Below are 6,568 nucleotides of genomic sequence, written 5' to 3' on the forward strand. Positions count from 1 at the left end.
GGTTCCCTATCACCAGCTTCCTTGTCCCCTTCTGCCTTCCTGTACCTCGTTAGTCTCATTTGGTTTTACGGGGCTGTCCACTCCCAGGCTGAACCGTGAACCTCGGAGGTAACTTCACCACTGAGCTCAAAGGGTGTCTGGGGGCCATACTCTCTAGGTTTCTCCAGTCTCCTTTAGGCCAGTAAATCTGGTCTTTTTTTTGCGTCTCACATACTTTGGATGTGTTATCAGGAGGGACCAGTCCCTGGAGAAGGACATCATGCTTGGTAAAGTTAAAGGGTCAGCAAAAAGGAGGAAGACCCTCAAGGAGATGGATTGACACAGAAGCTGCAACAATGAGCTCAAGCGTAACAACGATTGTGAGGATGGCGCAAGAACAGGCAGTGTTTCCTTCTGTTGTATATAGGGTCACTATGAGTCGGAACTCACTCGATGGCACCTAAAGACAATAACAACAATGTAGCAACTGTAAGGTACCTGGCAACTTTGGTGAGGACAGTTTCATCGGAGTGGTAAGGGCACAAGCCAGGATTAAGGAGTGTTGCAGTGGCGACGGTAATCGGGACGGCGAAGACAGTAACCAACTGCACAACTCTTACAGAGAAGTGGGGCCAGGAGGGTCACTCTGAGGAGTCGACCCCAACTTCAGTCCCAGGAGTTTATTTTATAGTCAATACAGCAATCAATAAGGCAATTAACAAAACAATGGGCTTTGAATGCGGGCAAGGAAGAAGGAATTCGGGTAAACAAGTCAATCATAAAGAGACAATAGGTTTGGGAAAACACATCCGGACAAGTCTCGACATGTTGGAGACAAGTCTCAACATGCTGTGCAGCATAGAGGCCTGTGGGGGCTGCAGTTGTCAATAGTGCAGCCATGTTTAAATGGCATATATCCCCACAAAGGAGAATCAAGGATGGGATGGGAGCTGAGGAAGAGAGACTTTGAGAGCATACCTCTGAAGTAAGATGGCTGTGTAGGGAAGATGGGCCATACTTCACAGTGCTTTTGCCTATAGACTTATTCTTTGTGTCTATTAATCAGTACCTAAATTGCTTCTATTTTTTTTTAACAGTTTCTACATGTACAATTTAGTGACATTGATTACATTTGAGTTGTGCAACCATTCTCACTCTCCTTTTCTGAATTGTTCCTCCCTCATTAACATAAACTCTCTGCCCCCAAAGGTTCCTATCTAAGCTTTTGAGTTGCTGTTGTCCATTTGATCCTTTACTGATGGTTCTTAAAAGAGCATAATGCTCAGGGCAGACTTTTTTTTACTCGTTAAGCTAAACTATTGTTCGGCTTTTAAGACGACTTTAGGGGATATTTTTCATTTAAGGTTTAAAGATTATCTCAGGGCAATAGTTGCAGGGGTTCATCCACCCTCCATTGCTCCAGAAAGTCTAGAGCCCATGAAAATTTGAAATTCTATTCAGCATTTCGCCCCCTTTGATAAGGATTCTTCTATGGAGTCTTTGATCAAAATGTTCACTAAGGCACCATCCAGTTCTTTTGGTCTTGTGGCAAAGGAGGCAGTTAGCCACACATTCCATATCCTCCTCCTATTCCTGAATCTCCTTCCTCTGTTGCTCCAAGTGATTAGAGACCAATTATTGTGCCTGGGATGGTCGCTTGCAAGCTTTTAAGACCCCAGACACTATGCAGGTAGAACAGAAGCACTAAACACGTCATTAGGCCAATTAACTGGGATGTCTATGAAACCATGACCCTAAATCTCCAAACCAAGGAACTAAAATCCCATGAGATGTTTGGTTATACACAAGCAGCCTCAGCACCTACTCATTTTTTTTTGTTGTTGTAAATATACCTATCACACAACTTTTGCCAATTCGACTTTTTACAGGTGTACAACTTATTGGCAGCAATTACAATAATCAGCTGTGCAAACCTACACCCTATTGATCAATGTAATTTTTCCATTACCCATTAACCCCCCTTCTCCTCCTTCCTCCTGCCCCTGGTAACCGTGAGTAAACTTGGGTCTCTGTACATTTGCCTTTTCTTGTCTTATATAAGTGAGGTAATACAATATTTCTCCTTTGTGATTAGCTTATTTCACTCCGCATAATGTCTTCAAGCTCCATCCATACTGTAGCATATATCAAGACTTCATTTCTCCTACCTGCTGAATAGTATTCCATTGTATATATGTACCACATTTTGTTTATCCATTCACCTGTTGATGGGCATTTAGGTTTCCACCTTTTGCTATTGTGAATAGTGCTGCAGTGAACTTTGGTGTACAAGTCTCTTTTTGAGTCTCTGCTTTCAAGTCTTTTGGGTATATACCTAGGAGTGGAATTGGTAGTTTTTAGTTTTTTGAGGAACTGCCACTCTGTTTTTCCACAACAGCTGTACCATTTTGGATTCCCATGAGCAGTGAATAAGGGTTTCATTTTCCCCATATCCGCACCAACATTTGTTATTTTCTGGTTTAGTCATCCTAAAACCAACCCCTGCCCCGCCCCAAACAAACAAAACACAAACCCACTGCTGTCGAGTTGATTCCGACTCATAGCAACCCCATAGTGGGTCTGAGGCTTTCAATCTCTATCAAAGTAGACCACCACATCTTTCTCCTGCGGAGCCGCTGGTGGTTTTGAACAGCCAACCTGTTAGCAGTCGATGGTTTTAACCACCGTGCCACCAGGTGAAATGGTATCTCGTTGTGGTTTTGATTTGCATCTCTCTGATGACTGATGACACTGAGTATGTTTTCATGCATTTGGTGACCATTTGAATGTCCTCTTTGGTGACATGTCTATTCAAGTCCTTTGCCTATTGAGTTGTCTTTTTAAGTTGTTGAAGTTTTATATGTATTTTGGTTATTAGATTCTTGTCAGATATATGGTATCCGAAGATAGTCTCCCAGTCGGTAGGGTGTCTTTTCACTTTTTTGGTAAAGTCTTTCGATGAACAGAAGATTTAATTTTTATGAGGTCCCATTTATTGTCTTTTGCTGTTTGTGCTTTGTTACTAGATAATCCATTGTTGAAAGCTAGGTCTGATAGTGTTGCCCCGACTTATTCTTCTAAGAATTTCATAGTTTGTTTTCATTTCAGTCCTTAATTCATTTTGAATTTGTTTTTTTGTAGTGTGAGGCATGGATCCTGTTTCATTTTTCTGCATGTGAATCCAATTTTCTCAGCACCATTTATTGAAGACTCTTCTTTCCCCATTGTATGGACTTAGCACCCTTGTCAAAAATCAGTTGACCATAGATGTGTGGGTAAATTGCTTTTGTTTTTAAAGTATGCACATCTGTTCCATGTCCCCGATGACTTTCTTAAAGGCAGAATGTGACTTATTCTCCGTTAACCCCATAAGGTCCTAGCACAGTGCTTTGTCCACAGTAAGAACCACATACGTATTGGTTGATGAAACACTGATTTGGAGGCTGGAGTAAAGGGTCTCCCTTCAGTAACTTGGGCCAGTGTCTTGGTCACTGACTATACAGTTTCTCTTCCACTCTGGAAAAGAAATTTGTAGCAACTGAGGTAAAGCAAACCCCACGAAAACCTTGTGGAGCTCAATGTGCTCCAACTCTACAGGAGGGACAAATGGTTCCAGGGTCCTGGGGTCCTCCTGTTTTGAGGGCTACTTGGAATTTACTGATTTGTGGAGTATAAAACAAGACAAAAGGAGAGGACTATGGAACAGAATAAAGCAGAAAAAAGCCTTCAGGGTGCATTGCAGAATCCTAGTGGCTGTCAGCATCTCTGAGGACTTGAGGCCTATCAACAGTGTGTTAATGTCAGTGCTTTTGAGAATATTCATTATAAACCAAACAACTTTAGAGGCCTTTAAAAAGGGTCCAAGATGTGTACAGGAAGACATGCTCCATGCTTGAAAGACCCAGACAATGCCCCAACAGGACTGCTCCTCTTAAATAAAAAAGCTCTATGCACTTAACACACAGCCTGGGAAGGCCTGCCCTTCTAGAGGCTCTGCATTAGTTTAGTTTCTCGTTTTTTCTGGTTCTTGTACTGAAGAGGAAAAGGAGCCCAAAATGTTAAATGAAGCTGTGCGACATTAGGAAAGCAGCGTTAAACCTGGCAGTCAAAAGACTGCTCTCCCTGCCCAGCTTTGTCACTAGCTGGGTGCCCTTGGGCAAGTTGGTAGGTCTTTTTCAGGCTGTGCTCTAATCTGTGATGAGGGGCTAATACCTACCTTCAAAATCTCATTAAATCCCAGTGAACGGCTCACACAATCCTCCCTCCTTACTTCATTCATTAAGGACCAAAAATGTTTGTAAATATCTTGCTAAACTGCAAAGCACAAATGATGGTAATCTTTAATGTGTTAAGCACCTGCAATATACCCAGCACTTATTTACTACATAGCTGCAAGGCTCTACTGAAATCATCACTTATGCTTTCCTTTCACATGTCCCCTAATAACATCATCTTCTTGGAGCACTAGGGTTTCAGGTATCAGTTTTAGAACAAGAATTTTTAATGATGAAAATCTATCAAAACAACCTGCCATACTCTAAATTGCCTGACTGATACTTAACAGCATCTTTGGACTCAACAGATTCAGGTAAGACAGAAATGCCTCATGCTCTCTGGACAACATGAAAATGCCATGTAGTCAAGCACTGCAGCATATGCCAAAAGGACTTAAGGAAAGAATCAACTGTGAATTGTGCGCTGGAATATCAGGTACAGAACTGTAAATGTTTCAGCAATAGAGGTGACGCTGCTTGCAGAGAATTTTCAGAAATGAGAGAAAAAGTTTAAAATGAACATGAGGAAAAATATAATCTTAAGCAGAATAGGAACAGCTAAACAAGCATGCTTAATTATCTGGATTTAAGATTTCAAAGGTTACACGAAGTATAATGTAAAGACTGAAATGGGAGCGTCTTAAGATCTGCAAGACACTATTCAATGTTACTTCCTTGCTGCTCCAGGAAATATTCATACAAAATTAGAAAATGAATGAGTGTATTTTTGTTTATCCCTCATGAATTGGTTTTCCCAATGACATGCTGATAACATAAGTGATAAGGCCTATCAATAGTGTGTTAATGACAGGGCTTTTGAGAATATTAATTATAAACCAAACTTTAAAGGCCTTTAAAAAGTGTCCAAGATGGGCGGTTAAGACATGCTTCATGCTCAAAAAGACCCTGACAATGCCCTTTCGAAAGGCGTCCCTAGACTGCACGTATGTGTCCAGGCATGGAGTTTGTTTACACGGGGTAATAAAAACAACCGTTTACTTCAGCTTCCTTTGAACATTTATTTTTAAGTGGCTCCCCTCCCTGACTCCCACGGGAAAATAACATCTTTAGAACAAGTTTCTTTTTGAATTTGAAATATTAGCCATTACTTTCTATGGGCATGTATAGTACCAAGTTCACTGGAGAAGCTACATATAAGAAAAGTTTATTAAAGTAGACAACTCCATGGCATAAACCATTCTTTCCCTTATTTCTGCCTCCTCACCTGGTACCCTCTCAAGTCCCCAAACAGTAACTTTCAAAGCATCTAATAAAACTCAATTTTATCTATTTAAGATGATCTAAGCATTTCCTGCACTGACATCAGCTAGCATTAGGTGGGGACCTTGCATGATATGTCATTAGGTAAGCCCAGCTACGGTGAGCCTACGCAGACACTCCAATCTTGCCTCATCTCTAGAAAATCTAGCGTCCTGCCAGGGCCTGTTTCTCATCGTTAAGTGCCTCCCGGTGTTTGCTGGTAGGTTTGCATCCTAAGTCATCTGTGTACAAGTGGCTGACTGAGTACGAGGGCATGAGTAATCTATAAAGATTGACTTACTTATCAATAACTTTCAAACTGTACCATCAAAAAAAAATTGAAGTTACTGAGTGCTCAGAGTAAGGAAATGCTATTGCTATTTCATGTCTCATATAATTTTCCAGGAAGTCTACTCTTCCCCGGCCTTCTAACTGGCAGCACCTAGAAGATATATCAATGGGGGTTTTGATTTTAAGTTGAGGGGATAAGTTTTAGGAAAGAATATTTTTAGACTGAGTCTCTAAAGGCAACCTGGGAGAAAATCAGATAAAAGCAACACTGCCCAAAGTTAATAAAGTACAAATATGAATTTTCTTAAGCTATAAAATATATTGTAACTTTATTGGACTTTTCTATTTTACTGGCTGTTCAGACTCAACCAAGGCCTTAGTAACCTATAACCACACTCCTTAACATCTTCGAGGCATCACAGTACGTAACATGAAATCTGATTAGATGGCCCAGGACTAGTCAACCTAATGTAGAGCAGCCATTAACGTCACAGCTGTGGTCATTTAGTGCTTTTATAATAATTCAATCAGAAAATGTAAAGATACTTGCTATAATGTGAGGGTTCTCTGCTGCTGCTGTGCATGGCATTATGCAAGAGGAGTTTGCCAGGCCAAGTCTAATGAATGACAGATACCAGCAGATGCCATTTTGTAGGTAAGCCAAAACTCTGCCTTGTATTTAGAATGAGAAAGGTAAAAAGCCTATGAACAATTATTTTCCCCCTTGGGCTCCTATTCCTCCACCTCCACAACCACTCCTTTCT

This window comes from Trichechus manatus, unplaced genomic scaffold (assembly GCF_000243295.1).
Source record: "Trichechus manatus latirostris isolate Lorelei unplaced genomic scaffold, TriManLat1.0 scaffold00027, whole genome shotgun sequence".
NCBI classification, from domain to species: Eukaryota; Metazoa; Chordata; class Mammalia; order Sirenia; family Trichechidae; genus Trichechus; species Trichechus manatus.